General features: G+C 45.9%; 1 protein-coding gene across 1 annotated transcript in view; it reads right to left on the bottom strand.

Moving 5' to 3' along the window:
- fbn2a (fibrillin 2a) overlaps window positions 1-26,507 on the bottom strand; it is a 213,954-nt gene that overhangs the window by 169,452 nt on the left and 17,995 nt on the right. The gene's annotated exons all lie outside the window — the stretch shown is intronic.

The raw sequence follows: 26,507 nt of genomic DNA, 5'->3' as shown, positions 1-26,507 counted from the left end.
TCAAAAATAACAAACGGAAATATCACATTTACATAAGTACTCAGACCCTTTACTCGGTACTTTGTTGAAGCACCTTTGGCAACGATTACAGCCTCGAGTCTTCTTGGGTATGACACTACAAGCTTGGCACACCTGTATTTGGGGTGTTCAGGTCTCTCTCAAATACACCTGTATTTGGGGTTCATGTCTGGCCTATGGCTGGGCCACTCAAGGACATTCAGAGACTTGTCCCGAAGCCACTCCTGCGTTGTCTTGGCTGTGTGCTTAGGGTCTTTGTCCTGTTGGAAGGTGAACCTTCGCCCCAGTCTGCGGTCCTGAGCACTCTTGAGCAGGTTATCATCAAGGATCTCTCTGTACTTTGCTCCGTTCATCTTTCCCTCGATCCTGACTAGTCTGCCAGTCCCTGTCGCTGAAAAACATCCCCACAGCATGATGCTGCCACCACCGTGCTTCACTGTAGGGATGGTGACAGGTTTCCTCCAGACGTGCCGCTTGGCATTCAGACCAAAGAGTTCAATCTTGGTTTCATCAGACCAGAGAATCTTGTTTCTCATGGTCTGAGAGTCCTTTAGGTGCCTTTTGGCAAACTCTAAGCGGGCTGTCATGTGCCTTTTACTGAGGAGTGGCTTCCGTCTGGCCACTCTACCATAAAGGCCTGATTGATGATGTGCTGCAGAGATGGTTGTCCCTCTGGAAGGTTCTCCCATCACCACAGAGGAACTCTGTAGCTCTGTCAGAGTGACCATCGGGTTCTCGGTCACCTCCCTGACCAAGGGCCTTTTCCCCGATTGCTCAGTTCGGCTGGGCGGCCAGCTCTAGGAAGAGTCTTGGTGGATCCAAACTTCTCCCAATTAAGAATGATGGAGGCCACTGTGTTCTTGGGGACCTTCAATGCTGCAGACATTTTTTGGTACCCTTCCCCAGATCTGTGCCTTTACAAAATCCTGTCTCGGAGCTCTACGGACAATACTTTCAACCTCATAGCTTGATTTTTGCTCTGACATGCACTGTCAACTGTGGGACCTTATATAGACAGGTGTGTGCCTTTCCAAATCATGTCCAATCAATTGAATTTACCACAGGTGGACTCCAAACAAGTTGTAGAAACATCTCAAGGATGATCAATGGAAACAGGATGCACCTGAGCTCAATTTCGAGTCTCATAGCAAAAGGTCTGAATACTTATGCAAATAAGGTATTTCTGTTTGCAAAAATGTCTAAAAACCTGTTTCCACTTTGCCATAATGGGGTATTGTGTGTAGATTGATAAGGAAACAAATAATTTTATAAATTTTAGAATAAGGTTGTAACGTAACAACATTTTTGGAAGCACTGGAGAGCCTCTCGTGTCTATATCTGCTACAAGGCTAACATAACGGTGATGTCTACAAGGCTAACATAACGGTGATGTCTACAAGGCTAACATAACGGTGATGTCTACAAGGCTAACATAACGGTGTTGTCTACAAGGCTAACATAACGGTGATGTCTACAAGGCTAACATAACGGTGTTGTCTACAAGGCTAACATAATGGTGATGTCTACAAGGCTAACATAACGGTGTTGTCTACAAGGCTAACATAATGGTGTTGTCTACAAGGCTAACATAACGGTGATGTCTACAAGGCTAACATAACGGTGATGTCTACAAGGCTAACATAATGGTGTTGTCTACAAGGCTAACATAATGGTGTTGTCAACAAGGCTAACATAATGGTGATGTCTACAAGGCTAACATAATGGTGTTGTCTACAAGGCTAACATAATGGTGTTGTCTACAAGGCTAACATAATGGTGTTGTCTACAAGGCTAACATAACGGTGATGTCTACAAGGCTAACATAACGGTGATGTCTACAAGGCTAACATAACGGTGATGTCTACAAGGCTAACATAATGGTGTTGTCTACAAGGCTAACATAACGGTGTTGTCTACAAGGCTAACATAATGGTGTTGTCTACAAGGCTAACATAATGGTGTTGTCTACAAGGCTAACATAATGGTGTTGTCTACAAGGCTAACATAACGGTGTTGTCTACAAGGCTAACATAACGGTGATGTCTACAAGGCTAACATAATGGTGATGTCTACAAGGCTAACATAATGGTGATGTCTACAAGGCTAACATAATGGTGATGTCTACAAGGCTAACATAACGGTGTTGTCTACAAGGCTAACATAACGGTGATGTCTACAAGGCTAACATAATGGTGATGTCTACAAGGCTAACATAATGTTTGTTGTAATCATAATCAGTAATCATAAACAATGTTATATAGAGTCGTGACTGCTGATGTCATGACAACCGACAATGTACTGTAAGAAAAAATCCAATCACAAAAACATTACTTTGTTAGGGATACTGTTGGTAAGCAATATGATAGACCTCTAATCAAATCAAATCAAATTGTATTAGTCACAAGCACCGAATGCTTACTTACAAGCCCTTAACCAATAATGCAGTTCAAGAAATAGAGTTAAGAAAATATTTACTAAATATAAGTAAAAAATAAAATAACAATAACGAGGCTATATACAGGGGGTACCGGTACCGAGTTAATGTGCAGGGGTACAGGTTAGTCGAGGTAACTCTAGCTCTCCTTCATAACAGTTTTTATACTGAATATGCTAAGTCAGCTGTCATCTTCATAGATACTGTACTCTACATTTTTCCTTTATTTTAAAGGGAGTTTGTTTACTTATTTGATGCATAATTTAAAACTTATCTGAAGAACAAAGAGCAATGTTACAAAGTATTCAATAACATCAGATCTACAGCCCAGAAAAGTAGAATGGGGGTTCCTCAAGGATCAGTTCTAGGCCCTCTTCTATTTTGACGATGTTCCTGATGAGAGTAGATTTCCCCCTATCCTTTTGTATTTGTGTTGTTTATTGACAGAGAATGAATGAAGAGGAGACAGATAAAGGTGGAAATATAGTCTTGAGATGAGGGATGGAGCCGGGGTTCAAAAAGGCGGCAGATTCACCCACAAGACCAACCCTAAGCACTATTTCACTTTTCCACATGAGTAACATTTTACATGCTACTTATAAAAATGGGCATTCCTACAGAAGTGAATGTTGGCTTTGGTCTTAGATTACCACAAAGGGAAAACCTCGGAGTAGATGGCAAACACATCCAAAGACATAGCAATACAGTACATCACAACTACAGATGTAGGATCTTAATTTGATCACTCGTTTGTTGGTGAGAATGCAAACTTGTAGTATATTCGAGGTTCAAAAAGGCTTCTAAAGTTTGTAATTTCCACTATAAAAATGTCAGACTTGATTTTCCCTAAAAAAAAAATTATCAATGTAACGTGGGTCGTCTAAAGGAGACCAAGGCGCAGCGTGTATAGTGCTCATATTTGACTTTTAATGAAGACACTAGAACAAAACAACAAAACGACCGACAACAGTTCCGTAAGGTACACTTTGACAAAACGGAAAACAACTACCCACAAAAACCCAGGAAAAAAACCCCTACTTAAATATGATCTCCAATCAGAGGCAACGAGGATCAGCTGCCTCCAATTGGAGATCAACCCAAATAACCCCAACATAGAAATAGAAAAACTAGAACTTAAACATAGAAATAGAAAACATAGAAAACCCCAAAACACCCCCTGTCACGCCCTGACCTACTCTACTATAGAAAATGACATCTTACTAGGGTCAGGACGTGATCAACCCTTACAAAAAAATTCCATTAACTATAATCCACATAATAATTCACAGAGCTGATGAAGGCATAACTGCTGAAACACGCTAGCCTGCCTGGCCGAAAATAAAAAGGTGAAATGAGGTGACATCATCTGTAACCATGGTTTCTTAAAACATTCTTATGACATTTTTGCAATCTAATACCATCAACTTGGTTTAATTCGATTAGCTTTATTAACTATCAATCGAATATTTAAATGTAACCTTTATTTAACGAGGCAAGTCAGTTAAGAACAAATTATTATTTACAACGATGGTCTACCGGGGAACAGTGGGTTAACTGCCTTGTTCAGGGGCAGAAAAACTGATTTTTACCTTGTCAGCTCAGGGATTTGATCGCTCTAACCACTAGGCTACCTGCCACCCCATATGGTAACTGTATACAGACAGTGTCCAATAATGTATGCTGTGTGTAATGATGTATGCTGTTCGTCTTGTCCAAGCTCAGATCTGAGAGAATTTTCTGAGAAATAGCTTTTCTCAAATTCAAACAAAGTTGTTTCATGAAGAAAAAGAGTTTCTTGTCAAAAAGAAAGCAATGTTGATATGGCCCAAACCACCTCTGAAATAATCTTTAAAGAAGCTCCAAAAAATGGAAGAAAAAAAAATGGGTCGAAGTAAGTACTCTGTGTCTCTAACACATCTGAAAAGGGGCCATCGAACGCTTAAAGTATCTTCTCCCCAAATGGGGCCAAAGGCTGATTCATAAGAAACGATGGGATGAAAACAGAAGCATGGCCGACAAGTCAATATGCATGTAAGCATGAGGGATTTGAAGTGATGACATGGCGTAGTGCTTGTAGCTGAGAAGACACCTCCACCACCAGATCTATAGCTTTCCAGCATTAAACCTTGTTTGTATTATTAATTCACCCTAGATCTTTTTCAATGCAATCCACAATGCAAATATGTCCCCATAAACCCGGTAGTCCCCACATCTACTGTTTAACATGTGTGTCTGTGATTATACATGTCAGGAAACACATCAATACTGCTGCACTGAGAGAGAGAGAGAGAGAGAGAGAGAGAGAGAGAGAGAGAGAGAGAGAGAGAGAGAGAGAGAGAGAGAGAGAGAGAGAGAGAGAGAGAGAGAGAGAAAGGGAGAGACAGAGAGAGAGACAAGGAGAGAGAGAGAAGATAGAGATAGAAGGACAGGGGGGAAAGAGAGAGCGAGAAAATGAGATAAAGACAGAGAGAGAGAGCGAGGGATGGGGGAGGGAAGGGGGGGGGCTCTGAAAGAAACTCTGAGTGCTGTCCAGGTCTAAACATGGTGGTACTTCATTCCAGGCCCAAACCATTTTAACTGAATTATAAACATTTAGAAAGAAGGGCTGTGGCCAACTGGGACAGATTGAGTAGGTGAGTAACTGAGTGAGTGAGAGTGAGTGAGTGTGTGAGTGAGTGTGTGAGTGAGTGAGTGAGTGAGTGAGTGAGTGAGTGAGTGAGTGAGTGAGTGAGTGAGTGAGTGAGTGAGTGAGAGTGAGAAGAGCTGTTGGTCCATACAGGATGTTAGACACAGGCCAAACATCTATCACATTAGAGTGGATTAGATCATGCACAGGCAGTTTCATTTAGATGACCAAGGGCCCAGCCAATTCAGAGTTGGATAAGGGAGCACAAATTGGTCATTGACGTCAATGTGAGCGGAAATTCCAGTTAAGCGTCCAGATTTAGTGAGAATACGGGCCTATATGGACAGTCAGTCAGTATGACACGTTACAGTACTAAATATAGTATCTTTATATAATGAAACATTACTGTGGCAGTAGTACAGTGATGTAGTAGCAATGCTGCACGTCCTAACAGACCTTTTGAATCAAATGTGGATATTGAGAGATAGTTAAAAGAGAAATAGGTCAAAGTGAATAATCATGTGTTGACTTTTGATAGGCTAATTTTGATAGGCCAATTTTGATGAGCTATTTTGCTCTTCTGTTTTGCTTATCTCCAGCAGGGTTTGATGTTAAGTTGCTAGCAATGAACTAGTCTCTTTCATGGTGTATATAGCAAGTAAATAGGAGGCTCGTTTAAGGTAATTGAGGGTCAAGTTAAGCTATTTATAAAGGACTTGTTTTTACTTCAGGGTTGAGAGCTGTGCATTCTGGCTGCACCTCGACTGTAGGTCATTTGAGCACTCTTTTCCTCAGTAGAAATGTTAAATCTAGACTCTTTAAGCCCAGTGTGTAACTTTAGATTGACAACACACACTAATGAGACTATAAACACACACGCAAACAACAGTTTTTTTCTCCAGTGACACCCAGGAGCAGTTGTGACTACATCTTGTTGTAATTCAGACAACATGGAGTAATCTCACCAAACAAGCTCGGTCTAAAATAAACAGCTCATTTAGCCTCTTGTTTTTGAGTTTGAGGACAAATTCAAATCTTAAAGGGGCAATCTGGCATTCTGACAACAACGAAATGGATACCCCAGGGCTTCCCGAGTAGCGCAGCAGTCTAAAGCACTGCATCTCGCAGTGTTTGAGGCGTCACTACAGACCTGGGTTCAATACTGGGCTGTGTCACAGCCGACTGGGAGACCCATGAGGTGGTGCACAATTGGCCCAGCGTTGTCTGGGTTGGGGGAGGGTTCGGCTAGCCGGGATGTTCTTGTCCCATCGTGCTCTAGTGGCAGGCCAGGCGCATGCTTGCTGGGTTAAGCAAGCAATTGGTGAATTGAGGTGGTAAAATATAAACCAACTGGAGAAAAAAGGTGTAAAATATAAACCCAGCAAAAAAAGAAATGTCCTCTCACTGTCCACTGTGTTTATTTTCAGCAAACTTAACATGTGTAAATATTTGTATGAACATATCAAGATTCAACAACTGAGACATAAACTGAACAAGTTCCACAGACATGTGACTAACAGAAATTGAATAATGTGTCCCTGAACGAAGGGGGGGGGGTCAAAATCAAAAGTAACAGTCAGTATCTGGTGTGGCCACCAGCTGTATTAAGTACTGCAGTGCATCTCCTCCTCATGGACTGCACCAGACTTGCCAGTTCTTGCTGTGAGATGTTACCCCACACTTCCCCCAAGGCACCTGCAAGTTCACGGATATTTCTTGGGGGAATAGCCCTAGTCCTCACCCTCCGATCCAACAGGTCCCAGATGTGCTCAATGGGATTGATATCCGGGCTCTTCACTGGCCATGGCAGAACACTGACATTCCTGTCTTGCAGGAAATCACGCACAGAACGAGCAGTATGGCTGGTGGCATTGTCGTGCTGGAGGGTCATGTCAGGATGAGCCTGCAGGAAGGGTACCACATGAGGGAGGAGGATGTCTTCCCTGTAACGCACAGCGTTGAGATTGACTGCAATGACAACAAGCTCAGTCCGATGATGCTGTGACACAGCGCCCCAGACCATGATGGACCCTCCACCTCCAAATCGATCCCGCTCCAGAGTACAGGCCTCGCTGTAACGCTCATTCCTTCGACGATAAACGAGAATCCGACCAACACCCCTGGTGAGACAAAACCGCGACTCGTCAGTGAAGAGCACTTTTTGCCAGTCCTGTCTTGTCCAGCGACGGTGGGTTTGTGCCCATAAGCGACGTTGTTGCCGGTGATATCTGCCTTACAACAGGCCTACAAGCCCTCAGTCCAGCCTCTCTCAGCCTATTGAGGACAGTCTGAGCACTGATTGTGCGTTCTTGGTGTAACTCGGGCAGTTGTTGCCATCCTGTACCTGTCCCGCAGGTGTGATGTTCGGATGTATCGATCCTGTGCAGGTGTTGTTACATGTCGTCTGCCACTGCGAGAATGATCAGCTGTCCGTCCTGTCTCCCTGTAGCGCTGTCTTAGGCGTCACACAGTACGGACATTGCAATTTATTACCCTGGCTGCATCTGCAGTCCTCATGCCTCCTTGCAGAATGCCTAAGGCACATTCACGCAGATGAGCAGGGACCCTGGGCATCTTTCTTTTGGTGTTTTTCAGAGTCAGTAGAAAGGCCTCTTTAGTGCCCTAAGTTTTCATAACTGTGACCTTAATTGCCTACCGTCTGTAAACTGTTAGTGTCTTAACGACCTTTCCAAAGTTGCATGTTCATGAATTGTTTATTGTTCATTGAACAAGCATGGGAAACAGTGTTTAAACCCTTTGCAATGAAGATCTGTGAAGTTATTTCGATTTTTACTAGTTATCTTTGAAAGACAGGGTCCTGAAAAAAGGATGTTTCATTTTTTGCTGAGTTTATATATATACTGCTCAAAAAAATAAAGGGAACACTTAAACAACACATCCTAGATCTGAATGAAAGAAATAATCTTATTAAATACTTTTTTCTTTACATAGTTGAATGTGCTGACAACAAAATCACACAAAAAATAATCAATGGAAATCCAATTTATCAACCCATGGAGGTCTGGATTTGGAGTCACACTCAAAATGAAAGTGGAAAACCACACTACAGGCTGATCCAACTTTGATGTAATGTCCTTAAAACAAGTCAAAATGAGGCTCAGTAGTGTGTGTGGCCTCCACGTGCCTATATGACCTCCCTACAATGCCTGGGCATGCTCCTGATGAGGTGGCGGATGGTCTCCTGAGGGATCTCCTCCCAGACCTGGACTAAAGCATCCGCCAACTCCTGGACAGTCTGTGGTGCAACGTGGCGTTGGTGGATGGAGCGAGACATGATGTCCCAGATGTGCTCAATTGGATTCAGGTCTGGGGAACGGGCGGGCCAGTCCATAGCATCAATGCCTTCCTCTTGCAGGAACTGCTGACACACTCCAGCCACATGAGGTCTAGCATTGTCTTGCATTAGGAGGAACCCAGGGCCAACCGCACCAGCATATGGTCTCACAAGGGGTCTGAGGATCTCATCTCGGTACCTAATGGCAGTCAGGCTACCTCTGGCGAGCACATAGAGGGCTGTGCGGCCCCCCAAAGAAATGCCACCCCACACCATGACTGACCCACCGCCAAACCGGTCATGCTGGAGGATGTTGCAGGCAGTAGAACGTTCTCAACGGCGTCTCCAGACTCTCACGTCTGTCACGTGCTCAGTGTGAACCTGCTTTCATCTGTGAAGAGCACAGGGCGCCAGTGGCGAATTTGCCAATCTTGGTGTTCTCTGGCAAATGCCAAACGTCCTGCACGGTGTTGGGCTGTAAGCACAACCCCCACCTGTGGACGTCGGGCCCTCATACCACCCTCATGGAGTCTGTTTCTGACCATTTGAGCAGACACATGCACATTTGTGGCCTGCTGGAGGTCATTTTGCAGGGCTCTGGCAGTGCTCCTCCTGCTCCTCCTTGCACAAAGGCGGAGGTAGCGGTCCTGCTGCTGGGTTGTTGCCCTCCTACGACCTCCTCCACGTCTCCTGATGTACTGGCCTGTCTCCTGGTAGCGCCTCCATGCTCTGGACACTACGCTGACAGACACAGCAAACCTTCTTGCCGCAGTTCGCATTGATGTGCCATCCTGGATGAGCTGCACTACCTGAGCCACTTGTGTGGGTTGTAGACTCCGTCTCATGCTACCACTAGAGTGAAAGCACCGCCAGCAATCAAAAGTGACCAAAACATCAGCCAGGAAGTATAGGAACTGAGAAGTGGTCTGTGGTCCCCACCTGCAGAACCACTCCTTTATTGGGGGTGTCTTGCTAATTGCCTATAATTTTCACCTGTTGTCTATTCCATTTGCACAACAGCATGTGAAATTTATTGTCAATCAGTGTTGCTTCCTAAGTGGACAGTTTGATTTCACAGAAGTGTGATTGACTTGGAGTTACATTGTGTTGTTTAAGTGTTCCCTTTATTTTTTTGAGCAGTGTATAATAGTGGATACCCCATAACTTTTTTTGTAAACAGCTGAGGGATGAGGCTGGAGAAATGTAACCACTCTGAAATTCATAGACAGAGCTATGGATACAAGGACTGGCCATCCTTGAGATCAAAAGGATAGTTTTATCAATGTTTTGAGGCTTTACTGCGTTTGTTTACAATTACGTTGTTTACAAACAACGGAGTAAAACAAAGCTTATATTGTAGGTTCTGATGGGGTACGAATGTTGAACTAAGCTCATGGGGAATTAATAACATATATTCTTCAAAATCAATGGGTATACTGCACGGTAGCGTATTCGCACCAACAGTCTCTACAAAATGAGGTAAATACCAATAAATCCTTGAAATTTGATGTAAACAAACAAGCTAAAAAAAAGCTAATGGCTTTCTAATGCAACTGCACCACCGCTCCTGAGTGGCGCAGCGGTCTAAGGCCGTACACCTCAGGGCAAAAGGCGTCACTAAAATCCATGGTTCGACTCCAGGCTGTATCACATCCGGCTGTGATTGAGAGTCCCATAGGGTGGCGCACAATTGGCCCAGCGTCGTCCGGGGTAGGCCGTCATTGTAAATAAGAATTTGTTCTTAACTGGCTTGCCTAGTTAAATAAAAAAAATTGTGGAATATTCTTAGATTTGTTTAGTTGAAATGTTGGTAATGAGTGTCAACATGAATGTACTGAACTACAGAGTATGTGGAATTTCATTAACAGGAGTCCATAAGGGACTAACCCCAACCCTATCATCAACAGGAGTCCATACAGGACTAACCCCAGCCCTATCATCAACAGGAGTCCATACAGGACTAACCCCAACCCTATCATCAACAGGAGTCCATACAGGACTAACCCACCCTATCAGCAACAGGAGTCCATACAGGACTAACCCCAACCCCATGTGGGATTCATCAACAGGAGTCCATAAGGGACTAACCCCAACCCTACCATCAACAGGAGTCCATACAGGACTAACCCCAACCCTATCATCAACAGGAGTCCATACAGGACTAACCCCAACCCTATCATCAACAGGAGTCCATACAGGACTAACCCTATCATCAACAGGAGTCCATACAGGACTAACCCCAACCCTATCATCAACAGGAGTCCATACAGGACTAACCCCAACCCTATCATCAACAGGAGTCCATACAGGACTAACCCCAACCCCATGTGGGATTCATCAACAGGAGTCCATAAGGGACTAACCCCAACCCTACCATCAACAGGAGTCCATACAGGACTAACCCCAACCCTATCATCAACAGGAGTCCATACAGGACTAACCCCAACCCTATCATCAACAGGAGTCCATACAGGACTAACCCTATCAGCAACAGGAGTCCATACAGGACTAACCCCAACCCTATCATCAACAGGAGTCCATACAGGACTAACCCCAACCCCATGTGGGATTCATCAACAGGAGTCCATAAGGGACTAACCCCAACCCTACCATCAACAGGAGTCCATACAGGACTAACCCCAACCCTATCATCAACAGGAGTCCATACAGGACTAACCCCAACCCTATCATCAACAGGAGTCCATACAGGACTAACCCCAACCCTATCATCAACAGGAGTCCATACAGGACTAACCCCAACCCTATCATCAACAGGAGTCCATACAGGACTAACCCCAACCCTACCATCAACAGGAGTCCATACAGGACTAACCCCAACCCTATCATCAACAGGAGTCCATACAGGACTAACCCCAACCCTATCATCAACAGGAGTCCATACAGGACTAACCCTATCAGCAACAGGAGTCCATACAGGACTAACCCCAACCCTATCATCAACAGGAGTCCATACAGGACTAACCCTATCATCAACAGGAGTCCATACAGGACTAACCCCAACCCTATCATCAACAGGAGTCCATACAGGACTAACCCTATCATCAACAGGAGTCCATACAGGACTAACCCCAACCCTATCATCAACAGGAGTCCATACAGGACTAATCCTAACCCTATCATCAACAGGAGTCCATACAGGACTAACCCCAACCCTATCATCAACAGGAGTCCATAAGGGACTAACCCCAACCCTATCATCAACAGGAGTCCATACAGGACTAACCCCAACCCTATCATCAACAGGAGTCCATACAGGACTAACCCCAACCCCATCATCAACAGGAGTCCATACAGGACTAACCCCAACCCCATCATCAACAGGAGTCCATACAGGACTAACCCCAACCCTATCATCAACAGGAGTCCATACAGGACTAACCCCAACCCTATCATCAACAGGAGTCCATACAGGACTAACCCCAACCCTATCATCAACAGGAGTCCATACAGGACTAACCCCAACCCTATCATCAACAGGAGTCCATACAGGACTAACCCCAACCCCATGTGGGATTCATCAACAGGAGTCCATAAGGGACTAACCCCAACCCTACCATCAACAGGAGTCCATACAGGACTAACCCCAACCCTATCATCAACAGGAGTCCATACAGGACTAACCCCAACCCTATCATCAACAGGAGTCCATACAGGACTAACCCTATCAGCAACAGGAGTCCATACAGGACTAACCCCAACCCTATCATCAACAGGAGTCCATACAGGACTAACCCCAACCCTATCATCAACAGGAGTCCATACAGGACTAACCCTACCATCAACAGGAGTCCATACAGGACTAACCCCAACCCCATATCATCAACAGGAGTCCATACAGGACTAACCCCAACCCTATCATCAACAGGAGTCCATACAGGACTAACCCCAACCCCATCATCAACAGGAGTCCATACAGGACTAACCCCAACCCCATCATCAACAGGAGTCCATACAGGACTAACCCCAACCCTATCATCAACAGGAGTCCATACAGGACTAACCCCAACCCCATGTGGGATTCATCAACAGGAGTCCATACAGGACTAACCCTATCATCAACAGGAGTCCATACAGGACTAACCCCATGTGGGATTCATCAACAGTCCATACAGGAAGTACATTTTTGTGAATGTAAGCCATAGAACTTTATTCAGAGCCTGAAAAGGAAATTCCTTTTCAAAGAAGACAGAAATTGGAACGAGACGAAAGGAAAGTGGCATACATCTGCCGCATTTACACACATACCTATTCCTGATTTAGGAACTGAGTCCATTTAATACCAGACGCTGATACTTCCCCTTCAATAGACTCTGTCTGAGTCCCAAATAGCATTCTATTCCCTATAGTGCACTACTTTAGACCAGAGCTCAATGGGAGTAGTGGACGAAAGTACTGTACTACTCCCATAGGGAGAAACCTCTGAGTCATCCCGCTGCCCTCTCTTTCCACTGTTGAAGAAGCCTCCACTTCACCTTTTAACAGCTCGGAAGCTTTTCCATCACATAAATGTATTATTAGTCATAGCATTTTTCCTTTCATTCTGATTATGATAACAATGCATAATACATAGATAGTCTAAAAAAGAATGGTAACCGTGGGGATTTTGACTAAAAACAGTATGGTTTACGGGGACTTTTATTTTGAAATAATTTACTGAATATTCTGACACACTGTTCCACATTTATGTCATATATGACATGGATGTTGCATAAATACAAGGGCTGACAAAACATTTATGCAGGTGTTATGAAGTCTTTCTGTCAGACGCAATTAATTATGTATATCCCCTTCATATAAAGTATTACCTATTGTTTTATAAGGCAATCAAATATCTCCTTTAGGGATAAAAACACAATCGTTGTATCTTATTTAAACAACAATTCATTTATGAAGGTATTGGAGTGACTTTCAATACACGGCAGATGTGATGACAACCTGGTCAAGCAAAAGGTTTTCATGATAAATATATTCAGTTTCAAGCGAACCAGCTGTAGACTCAATCACATTGTTGTGCACGGTCGGAACGACAATAACCACTTTGTTTTAGCCTGAAATGGCCATTGGCCTATATTCCCTGTGTGGGTGACTGTATTAAATATCCTGAAAGAGCTAAGACCTGCTAAAATCATGTTACGCCAACCAACTGACCATTAGATATAGCCAGACATTCTTGGTGAACGATAGAAACAAGATGAAAGTCAAGTAAGGTGAGTTGAAATCAGTTATATATACACATTACATATTTTTTATTTAACTAGGCAAGTCAGTTAAGAACAAATTCTTGTTTACAATGACGGCCTACCCCAGACAACGCTGGGCCAATTGTGCGCCGCGCTATGGGACTCCCAATCACAGCCGGATGTGATACAGCCTGGATTTGAACCAGGGACTGTAGTGATGCCTCTTGCACTGAGATGCAGTGTCTTAGACCACTGCTCCACTCGGGAGCTTTGGTCAACCCATTAATAGAATACTGGGCTCCTATTCAGAAAGCGTCTCAGAGTACATTGATCTAGGATTCTGTGTGGCTCAGTTGGCAGAGCATGGTACTTGCAACACCAAGGTTGAGGGTTTGATTCCCATGTGGGACCAGTATGAAACTGTTTTCCGTCACTACCGCAAAGTTGAACTACTACTGTTTTTTAGATTATTTTATTAGTCACATGCACAGGGTCGCAGATGTAATTGCAGGGTACAGCGAAAGTATTAAGCTCTGAGCTCCAACAGTGCATGTCAAAAAGAGAAGTGAATGAAACAATAATACAAAAAAAAAATAACAATAATATATACATATTTACAACTGTAACAATGATAAATGTCCATTGGGTGGTGGGGGAAGGGTAAATGTCCATTGGGGGAGCAGTGGGGGGAGGAAGGTAGGAAGTCCACGGGGCAGGAAGGAGACAGGGGGAGCGGGTAGCTGCCTAGTGGTGGCTATTCAGCAGTCTGATGGTCTGGGGGTAGAAGCTATTGGCCAGTCTGACAGTCTGACAGGTACCACCCTCTGTAACGCCTTGCAGTCCGCGGCTGTACCAGGCTGTGATGCATCCCGACAGTATGCTCTCGATGGTGCTCCAGTAGAACACTGTGAGGGCCCCCTCGGGGACAGGCCAAATTTCTTCAGCCTCCTGAGGTTGAAGAGTTGCTGTCGTACCTATACACCACAGTGTCCTTGTGGTTTGACAATTTCAGCTGCTCAGAGATGTGTATGTCGAGGATCAGTGTGGAAGAGGTAATGATGCCTACCTTCTCCACCTGGGGACGGCCCGTCAAGAAGTTCAGGACCCAGTTGCATAGGGAGGAGTTCAGTCCCAGGGCCGTGAGCTTTGTGGTGACTATGGTACTGAAGGCCAAGCTGTAGTCAATGAACAGTGTCGTCACATATGCATTCCTTTTGTCCAGGTGGGTGAGGGCAGTGTGTAGTGCTATGGCGATTGCAAATTGGAGAGGGTGGAGTGTGTCGGGGAGGGAGGAGGTGATGAGGAGTAGGTGACTAGCCTCTCGAAGCACTTCATGATGATGGAAGTGAGTGCTAGTCATTCAGTTCAGCTAGTTTCCCTTTCTTGGGCACGGGGATGATAGTGGCCTTCTTGTAGCAGGTGGGGATAATGGCCGAGCTAGAGAGAGATCAAAAATATCAGAAAACACAACAACTAGCTGGTCTTCAGCTGGCAGCCATGAAAGGGTTAACACACTTGAAAGACTCCGTGGAGGCCGTAGCCCTCATTGTCCTCAGGGGTGCTACTCGGTAGCTCAGAGTCGTTATGCTTAAAGCGTCAGAAAAAGGTGTTTAGCTCGTCCGGTAGGGCGGCGTTGGTGTCCCCAACATGACTGGCTTTCTTTTTTGTGATCTGTGATGTTAGAAGCCCCTGCCACATACACATCGTGTCCGACCCACCGAATTGCTCCTTCACTTTGTCCCTATACTTGTGTCTTGCCATCCTGATCAATCTGTGTAGGTCGTATTTGTACTGTTTAACCATACAATTGTCTCCAGTCACCTTGCCATGTAAATAAGCAGTATCTCTCTCCTTCAGTTTCCTGACAAGGCTGGCATCAATCCACTGTTTTTGATTCGGGTAAGTTTTGAAAGACACCATCGGTATCACATCATCTATGCACTTTTTTATGAATCCGGTGACTGGGTCGGCGTATTCATTCATGTTATCCCCAGACGTGCCCCGGAACATATTCCATCCATGTTATCAAAACAGTCTTGGAGCATGGATTCTGATTAGTCAGACCAGCGTTGTACAGACCTGACCACCGGAACATCCCTCTTGAGCATTTATTTGTAGGTGGGGAGGAGCAAAATGGAGTTGTGGTCAGATTTGCCAAAAGTAGGACGGGAGAGGGCCTTATACCACTGTCGAAAAGGCGTGTAGCAGTACATCCCCCCGACAATGAACGCTGCCTCCGGGTACGCAGTCCCCAGTTTGTTCAGGGTCCATTGAAGATCTTTCAGAGTATTTTTGGTGTCGGCTTGGGGCGGGATGTACACAGCCGTGGCGATAGTCCCTAATAACTCTCTCGGAAGATAAAAAGGGCGACATTTGATGACCAAGTATTTCAAGTCGGGAGCAGAAGCTCGCAAGTTCCTGTACATTTCCATCATCGCACCACTTGTTATTGGTCATGAAGCAGACACCACCGTCTTTGTTCTTGCCAGAGAGAGCCCGTTTCCTATCCGCTCGATGAACTGTAAAACCCGCTGGTTGTATTTAAGCAGTTTGGATGTTGGAGGAAAGCTACGTTTCTGAAAAACAGAGTGTTGCAGAACCTGATGTCCCTCTGCAAGGAGATCCTCGTTCTGAGTTCGTCCCTTTGGAAGGAGATCCTTGCTCTGAGTTCGTCTCTCTGGAAGGAGATCTTCGATAATGAGTTTGTCCCTCTGGAAGGAGATCCTTGCTCTGACTTCGTCCCTCTGGAAGGAGATCCTCGCTCCGAGTTCGTCCCTCTGGAAGGAGATCCTCGCTCTGAGTTCGTCCTTCTGGAAGGAGTTCCTCGCTTGGAGTTTATTCACTGACCATCAGTAGGGACGAGGTTGAACTATTACTGTTGTGATATGGCTCACATCTATAGTAGGGACAAATCAGTGAAGGGTACAGAGAAAGGTAGCTTGACCCCTGATCTGTTTGTGCTCATTGTCAAGCATGTTTGGCATGACAATGAGTGACAAGGAGTTGGCGGACAAACATGCTGGCACAGAGGCTAAGATAAATTATTTTTCTGATTGGAATTTATGGTGCATTCCAATTCGCTAACCTAATCCCCACCTTCTGCACCTGTTTATAGGCTAGACATTTTGATGACACCTGTTCAAAACTCTCTGATCTGATCTTCTAGAGAAAATAAAAGCATGAGAATCAGAACGCACCACCTGTCTGGGTCGGACTGGCTTTCAGGGTACCCAGTCAGCTGACACGGGAGAGAGGAAATAAGGCTAGAGTGGGATTACTGGATCCCTCCATCCCCCCACTGTCCGTTACTATGGCCTATCCTAATGCCTCAGCAAACATGTGTTCTACACTAGGGCCCAATAAGCCTTGCTTTTCAGCTAACATTACGCCTTGCAGTTCAGCTCACAACACGCCTTGCAGTTCAGCTAACAATACGCCTTGCAGTTCAGCAAACAATACGCCTTGCAGTTCAGCTAACAATACGCCTTGCAGTTCAGCTCACAATACGCCTTGCAGTTCAGCTAACAATACTCCTTGCAGTTCAGCTAACAATATGCCTTGCAGTTCAGCTCACAATACGCCTTGCAGTTCAGCTCACAATACGCCTTGCAGTTCAGCTAACAATACGCCTTGCAGTTCAGCTAACAATACGCCTTGCAGTTCAGCTCACAATACGCCTTGCAGTTCAGCTAACAATACTCCTTGCAGTTCAGCTCACAATATGCCTTGCAGTTCAGCTCACAATACGCCTTGCAGTTCATCTCACAATACGCCTTGCAGTTCAGCAAACAATACGCCTTGCAGTTCAGCTAACAATATGCCTTGCAGTTCAGCTCTGCAGTGGTCTAAGGCATTGCATCTCAGTGCAAGAGGTGTCACTACATTCCCTGGTTTGAATCCAGGCTGTATCACATCCGGCCATGATTGGAAGTCCCACAGGGCGGCACACAATTAACCCAGCGGCGTCCGGGTTTGGCCGGGGTAGGCCGTCATTGTAAATAAGAATTTGTTCTTAACTGACTTGCCTAGTTAAATAAAGGTAAAAAAAAAATAACAACACATTTTTTTAAATAAAATTAACCTCTGACGATATGATTCACAATATTGATGTTGTGTCCTACAGAACTTTTATCAACCGAGGAGTTCCTTGTGTTTTAGGTATGAAGAATGTTGACTGGGTCACCACTACTGCTGAGCGATTACTGCTTTTTGAGGTTGGTTCGGTTTTGGTTCAATTATTAAAAAATAATCATGGTTTTCGATTTCGGTTTTGATTATTTTTTATTTATTTTACATTAAATGCTATGTGGGATGAATGCTGTAACAACACAGCATAAAACAATGAATTGTCACGACTTCTGCCGAAGTCGATGCCCCTCCTTGCACGGGTGGTGCTTGGTTTTTCATTATCCATTGGTTTTGTCTTGTCTTCCATCACACCTGTTTCCAATCCCATGAATTACTTGTGTATTTAACCCTCTGTTTCCCCTCATGTCCTTGTCGGTGATTGTTTGATTGGTATGTTACGTGGGTTTGTGTATCCTTTACCCATTTTATTTTGTATTTTGGTTTTGGAGTTTGTTTTTAATTAAATACTCCATATTTAACCAACTTGGTTTCTCCTGCGCCTGACTTCCCTGCCACCTACATACACGAATATGACATGAATAAAAGTCCCATGAAGGTAGTGACTGTCCATTACTGCTTATCACTTATTAACCAACACTTATTCACATTACTTTACTTTATTCAAATATTTTAGTTGTTGTGTATATTACATTTGTTTAATTTGATAACTTTATTATTTCCTTCCAAGTCATCAACTCATCTCTATAGAGCTGCTGCCTATGCTGTCTGACAAAATCATGTATTTTCGGGTAGAGATGCCTTGCGAAGCAACAGCTGCTCTCTATATCCCATCACAATCACGCGTTCTTTTCTCTTCTGTAGCAGGTGTAAAAGAAACACACAGACTGGACAAGTAGGTGCACAGTGGATTATGGTAATTGTAGTTCATTACCACATTACCTACTACATCGTACAGATCAGGATGGATCTAATTTATCTCTAGAGAAACTGTGCAATGTGCGCATTGAGCTCAAAGAAGACAAAAAAACTGAACAAAATGGAATTCAAATAATTGAACCGATGCTGTTCAATTCCTTGTTTAAAAACGAAAATAACCGAAATGATGGTTAAACGCTCAGCACTGGTTGCCAGAACCAGGGTGTTATGACAGAGATGGGATCCTCATCATAATGATGGGTTAGTTCGGCCATATCAGAAATATACCTCAACCAAACCTGGGTTCCAATAGTCTTTTGTTTCCTTTCAAATACGTCAAACATTTGATTGAGCCTAGCCGCTCGGAGGGGTGGGTTGCACTTTTGGGCCAATTCCATTGGTTCCATAGAGCAAGGTAATCTTTATCAAGAGTATCTAAGTATTTGAAAGATAACAAATACTATTTAAACCCAAGTCTGCATCAACATAACCTATTTCATCTCCTCAAAGTATTCTCTGTAAATCCAACCATCAAGGGTTGGGATAATCAACCCACTGCATCTAACGCACTGCATTTCAGTGCAAGAGGTGTCACTACAGTCCCTGGTTCGAATCCAGGCTGTATCACATCCGGCCGTGATTGGGAGTCCCATAGGGCAGCGCACAATTGTCCCAGCGTCGTCTGGGTTTGGCCGGGGGTAGGCCGTCATTGTAAATAAGAATTTGTTCTTAACTGACTTGCCTAGTTAAATAAAGGTTAAATAAAAATCAACATTGTATTAATAAGGAGACACCAGTTGCAGAGCATGATGGGTAGTGTAGTACAGCATGCTATTTCAATATACAAATACACTGAGTATACCAAACATTAGGAACACCTTCCTAATAACTATCCCTGGGCGCCGAAGATGTGGATGTCGATTAAGGCAGCCCCCACACCTCTCTGATTCAGAGGTTAAATGCGGAAGACAACTTTCAGTTAAAGGTATTCAGTTGTACAACTGACTAGGTATCCCCCTTTCCCTAATATTGAATTGCACCCCCCCCCCCCCTCCCCCCTTTGCCCTCAGAATAGCCTCAAATCGTCAGGGCACTACAAGGTGTCGAAATGTTCCACAGGGATGCTGGCCCATGCTGACTCCAATGCTTCCCACAGTTGTGTCAAGTTGACTGGATGTCCTTTGGGTGGTGAACCATTCTTGATAGACACAGGAAACTGTTGCGTGTGAAAAACCCAGCAGCGTTGCAGTTCTTGACACAAACCGGTGCGCCTGGCACCTAATTCCATACCCTGTTCAAAGGCACTTACATATTTTGTCTCCCCTTCATCTACACTGGTCGAAGTGGATTTAACAAGTGATATCAATAAGGGATAATGACTTTCACCTGGATTCACCTGGTCAGCCTCTGTCATGGAAAGAGCAGCTGTTCCTAATGTTTTGTGCACTTAGTGTATATGAGTTTGGCTAATGTCATTTGTGAACACTAAGTATCTTGAGAAGATCCAGCTAGCAGTCAAAGTCACTTGGCAAAGGCACATAATTAGCCATAAATCCTGTGTACATAATTGACCACCATCCATTGTGCCATTGTGTGAGCAATTCATATCTTGTCACCCAACACATAACAGTTAGTCAGTGATTACTGCCAATGCAGCTGTTGGGACTATTATGGTATGATATTATGGTATGATATTATGGACTATTATGGTATGATATTACGTTATGATATTATGGACTATTATGGTATGATATTACATTATGATATTAGTTTAAGTTTAAGTTTATTTTATGTTTACAGGGACAGTGCACATTAATCAACGTTTCAGTAAAAGTGCCGGTTTTAGCCAGCCGGCTAATTTTCAACCGCAGTCCCTGGGCAGGTTATTAAAAACAATTACAATATAGACAATCATTGAACAGTGAGCACACGCAGAGTAACATAGGACAAGCAAGACATAGCATACAGACAGAGCAACATAGGACAAGCAAGATGTAGCATACAGACAGAGCAACATAGAACAAAAAGCAACAAGACAAAATCCATAAAAACAACAGAGTGTTTCCACACCTCACAAGCTACAGACAACAGACAACATGGAAAGCGGCAATACACAGCTAGGGATTATGTTCACAAGTCTGATTGACCTTTAGCCATGTCTTTATGCATTTTGTGAAAGTGTGATATGTGGTGCAGTTATGTGTGTCTGATGGCAGTGTATTCCAGACATGGGAAGCTCTCACAGAGAAAGCAGATTTACTAAAGGTGCTTTTCCTTAAGGGAACTATACAGTCACCTCTCATGGCAGACCTTGTGGATCTGCTGCCATATGTTTGGGTTTTCTGTTTGACAAAAATACTGAGTGGAGGGGGAGCTAGGCCATTTAGGATCTTGAATACAAGACATGCGTCGGTGTATTGCACAAGATTTTCCCAACTCAGGAGTTCATGCTTTCTGAGGATGTAACAGTGATGATGGCTATTGGGCTTTCTATCGAGCACTTTGAGAGCCTGTTTGTAGACAGACTGAATAGGTTTTAATGTTGTATAGCAAGCTTGGGTCCAACTAGTCAAGCAGTATGTTAAGTGGGGGAGTATCATCGATTTGAAATACAGTTTTGCTACCTCTGTGGTCAAACAATTTCGTATAAATCGGAAATTAGCTAGGTTGAATTTGGTTATTTGAATTACCTTTTTCACATGCTTTTTAAAAGAGAGGTTGGAATCAAGTATGATTCCAAGGTACTTAAAATCAGATACCACCTGGAGCTTCTCCCCTGACACATAGACATCTGGCTCAGTAGCATCTGTTGCCCTCTTTGTGAAGAACATGCAAACAGTTTTTTTCACATTGAGATGCAAACACGAGTCACTGAGCCACTTTGTAACCTGGACCATTACAGTAGTGAGTTCTTGTGCAGCTTGTTGTTTGCTCTTTGCATGCACATATATCACTGTATCATCTGCATACATTTGAACTTCAGACCCAGTGCAGATGGAAGGCAGATCATTAATGTACAGGCTGAACAGGAGGGGCCCCAGTATTGACCCTTGGGGCACGCCCACATCATAGATAAGAGTGGGCGACAGCTCATTGCTCACTCTGACACACTGAGTTCTGCCTTCAAGGTATGATTTCATCCATCTCAAGGCATCGGGGGAAAAGTTGAACTTGGACAATTTTGTGATGAGAATCTCATGGTTAACAGTATCGAAAGCCTTCCTTAGGTCCAGAAACACAGCCCCAACAACGCCCCCTTTGTCCATCTTGGACTTCACATTTTCCAGAAGAAAGCAGTTGGCCGTTTCTGTGGAGTGTTTCGCTCTGAAGCCAAACTGCATGGAGTGTAATGTGAAGGGGCTGTTGTTGAGGTGGGAAATCAGTTGTTCTGCTACACACTTTTCAACAACCTTCGACACTACAGGTAGTAGTATACTAATGGGCCTGTAGTTACTCACATCAGCAGGGTCGCCGATTTAAAGATGGCCGTTATTATGGCTGACTTCCATACCCTTGGAAACACCCTCAGACCAATAGATGTGTTGTTAGATATTATGGTATGATATTATGGTATGATATTATGGTATGATATTATGGTATGAGTGAAAACAAAAGTCTGGCTGCAACCTAGTCTTTAAAAAAAAATCATTTTGGGGTATTTTCATTTTATTCAGAGAGGGATAGCATGAAATGAGAGGGGAGCCAAAGAGAGAGGGAGACGCAAAATAGTGTAGGGTCGGGACTGTACCCACACTGGGGTGTGCTTCAGGCAGTGTCTTTACCCACTACACCATCCTCAGTTACAGCCTAGTCAGTTACCCACTACATTATCCTCAGTTACAGCCTAGTCAATTACCCACTACATTATCCTCAGTTACAGCCTAGTCAGTTACCCACTACATTATCTTCAGTTACAGCCTAGTCAGTTACCCACTACATTATCTTCAGTTACAGCCTAGTCAGTTACCCACTACATTATCCTCAGTAACAGCCTAGTCAGTTACCCACTACATTATCCTTAGACCAGTGGTGTAAAGTACTTAAGTAAAAATACTTTAAAGTACTACTTAAGTCGTTTTTGGGGGTATCTATACTTTACTTCATTACATTCCTAAAGGAAATAATGTACTTTTTACTCCATATATTTTCCTTGACACCCAAAAGTACTCATTACATGTCACGACTACTACCGTAGGTAGCTCCCCCTCCTGTTCGGGTGGCGCTCGGCGGTCGTCGTCGCCGGCCTACTAGCTGCCACTGATTTCCTTTTCCCCCTATTTGTTGATTGTGTGCACCTGTTTTTGGTTTGGGCTGATTAGCTGGGCTATTTTAGCCAGGAGGCCCGCCTGCTCTGTGTGCGGGATTGTTTGGTACTGTATTGCTTGTGTATGCACGCTCATTTGTATTTTTGAAGTGCGAGTGCATATTTTGCGCCGACCTGTTTTTGTCCCATGTGTTTGGGCACATTTGTTTTGGTGTGCGCTCTAGTTCGCTGTTGGGGCGGCTTGTGTTTTGCCGTTGTGTGTTAAATAAATAACACTACCCTGCATTCTCTGCCTCCTGCTCCTGACTCTGCACCCACCACGCCCTAGCGTTACAGAATCCCGCACCATTATCCTGAATGGAGTCAGCACGAGCAGCTGCCAACCCTCTACTCTCGATGGAGGAACGTGTTCTCCATCACACATCAGTTCTCCATCGGATCGGATCGGCGATGGATCAGATGATGGAGAGGATGGACCGTTGGGAGAGGAGTGGCCTCCTCTCCCCACCTCCGGCTCCTCCGACTAATCCGCCTCCTTCCCCCCCTTCATCCGGCTCCGGCGTGCTTCGTCTTGCGCTCCCGAGGGAGTATGATGGAGCGGTGGCTGGGTGCCAGGGATTTCTGTTCCAGCTCGAGCTGTACCTGGCCACCGTGAGACCTACTCCCTCGGGGGAGGAGAGTGTGAGTGCCCTCGTTTCCTGCCTGAAGGGCCGAGCTCTGGAGTAGGCCAACGCGGTCTGGAACAGTCCGGACTCGGCGAGGGATCACTACCCAGAGTTCACCCGCCGCTTTAGGGCTGTATCCGATCACCCTCCAGAGGGAAGAGCGGCGGGTGAGCGGCTATTCCACCTCAGGCAGGAGACGAGGAGCGCGCAGGACTTCGCACTGGAGTTCCGGACCTTGGCTGCTGGGGCGGGGTGGAACGACAGGGCCCTGATGGACCATTACCGGTGTAGTCTCCGGGAGGACGTCCGCAGGGTGCTAGCGTGTCGAGACAACACTCTCTCTCTCGACGAGCTCATCGACATGTCGATTCGACTGGACAATCTGCTGGCTGCCCGCGGGCGTTCTGAAAGGGTCCTGTCTGTTCCACCTCCGTGCACTCCCGCCCCTATTCCTATGGAATTGGGGGGGGCTGTGCCGAGGGGTACCGGAGGAGGTGGCTCCTCCTGCACCAGCTGTGGTCGGAGATGACACACGGCCGACCGGTGCTGGAGGAGTCAGCCTGGGAGTCGAGAGGGCAGGCAGAACACTTCTCGGTCACCCCAGGTGAGTCAGCATCAAACTCACCCAGAACCCGCTGTCGGTCACATGTTCGTTGAAATAGTTTTTTTCTGATTTTTTTCCCTCTTCCCAGCATAGGGCGCTAGTCGATTCAGGCGCAGCTGGGAACTTTATGGATCGTGGACTCGCCATTAAGCTGGGTATTCCGCTAGTGCCGATAGATCCCCCCTTCCCCGTGCACTCCCTAGATAGCCGGCCATTAGGGTCAGGGTTGGTCAGGGAGGCCACGGTTCCACTGGACATGGTAACGCAGGGGAATCATAAGGAACGGATTAGTCTCTTCCTTATCGACTCACCTGGGTTTCCGGTGGTGCTGGGGGTTCCCTGGCTGGCTAGTCACAATCCCCGGTTTTCGTGGAGACAGGGGGTTCTCCAGGGGTGGTCAGAGGAGTGTTCAGGAAGGTGTATAGGAGTTTTCATCGGTGCCACGTCGGTGGAGAGTCCAGACCAGGTTTCCACTGTGCGCATCCCCCCTGAATACGCTGATTTGGCGATCGCTTTCTGTAAGAAGAGGGCAACCAAATTACCACCTCATCGACAGGGGGATTGTGCGATAGATCTCCAGGTAAACGCTGTACTTCCCAAGAGTCACATGTACCCTTTGTCACAGGAGGAGACGTTGGCTATGGAGACATATGTCAGGGAATCTCTGGGACAGGGGTACATTCGGCCCTCCATTTCACCCGCCTCCTCGAGTTTCTTTTTTGTGAAGAAAAAGGAGGGAGGTCTGCATCCGTGCATTGATTACAGAGGTCTACATTCTATTACAGTGGGGTTTAGTTACCCGCTACCTATGATCGCTACAGCGGTGGAATCATTTCACGGCGCAAGGTTCTACACAAAACTGGACCTCAGGAGCGCGTATAACCTGGTGCGTATCAAGAAGGGAGACGAGTGGAAGACCGCATTTAGTACCACATCGGGCCATTATGAGTACCTCGTCATGCCGTATGGGTTGAAGGCGCTGTTCACCGATGCACCCGTGTTGGCGCACCTGGACCCCTCTCTATCCTTCATAGTGGAGGTGGACGCATCCGAGGCTGGGGTGGGTGCCGTGCTGTCACAGCGCTCAGGTACGCCACCTAAACTCCGCCCCTGCGCTTTCTTTTCGAAGAAGCTCGGTCCGGCGGAGCGTAACTATGATGTGGGGGACCGGGAGTTGTTAGCGGTGGTAAAAGCCCTGAGGGTGTGGAGACACTGGCTTGAGGGGGCTAAGCACCCCTTTCTCATCTGGACCGACCATTGGAACCTGGAGTATACCCGGGCAGCCCGGAGACTGAATCCGCGTCAGGCAAGGTGGGCCATGTTCTTCACCCGGTTCAGGTTTACTATTTCCTACAGACCGGGCTCCCTGAACACGAAGGCCGACGCGCTGTCCCGTCTCTATGACACAGAGGACCGGCCCATCGATCCAACTCCCATCATTCCGGTGTCTAGGCTGGTGGCACCGGTGGTATGGGAGGTGGACTCGGACATCGAGCAGGCGTTAAGGGTGGAACCTGCACCTTCACAGTGTCCCACGGGTCGCTTGTACGTGCCGCTTGGTGTTCGGGATCAATTGATTCGGTGGGCCCACACTCTACCCTCTTCGGGTCATCCGGGTGTGGCGAGGACAGTGCGGGGTCTCAGGGGGAAGTACTGGTGGCCCACCTTGGCTAAGGACGTTAGGGTCTACATCTCTTCCTGTTCGGTATGCGCCCAGAGTAGGGCTCCTAGGCACCTTCCGAGAGGGAAGTTACAGCCCCTCCCCGTTCCACAACAGCCATGGTCGCACCTGTCAGTGGACTTCCTGACCGATCTCCCCCTGTCTCAGGGGAACACTACGGTCCTGGTTGTTGTGGATCGGTTTTCAAAGTCCTGCCGTCTCCTCCCGTTGCCCGGTCTCCCTACGGCCCTACAGACTGCGGAGGCCCTATTTACCCACGTCTTCCGGCACTACGGGGTGCCGGAGGACATTGTCTCTGAGCGAGGGTCCCAGTTCACATCCAGGGTATGGAAGGCGTTTATGGAACGTCTGGGGGTCTCGGTCAGCTTGACCTCCGGTTATCACCCTGAGAGTAATGGGCAGGCGGAGAGGGTGAACCAGGAGGTGGGCAGGTTTCTGCGGTCGTATTGCCAGGATCGGCCAGGGGAGTGGGCTAGGTACATCCCATGGGCAGAGTTGGCCCAGAACTCACTCCGCCACTCCTCTACTAACCTATCACCCTTCCAATGTGTTTTGGGTTACCAACCGGTCCTGGCACCATGGCACCAGAGTCAGACCGAGGCTCCTGCGGTGGAGGAGTGGGTGCAGCCCTCCAAGGAGACCTGGAGAGCCGTCCAGGAATCCCTGAAACAAGCCAGTGGACGGCAGAAGAGGAGCGCTGACCGCCACCGCAGTG

Source organism: Salmo salar, chromosome ssa01, assembly GCF_905237065.1.
Source record: "Salmo salar chromosome ssa01, Ssal_v3.1, whole genome shotgun sequence".
Taxonomy (NCBI): domain Eukaryota; kingdom Metazoa; phylum Chordata; class Actinopteri; order Salmoniformes; family Salmonidae; genus Salmo; species Salmo salar.
The sequence above is the reverse complement of the archived record's forward strand: the minus strand, read 5'-3'. Positions and strand labels throughout refer to the sequence as shown.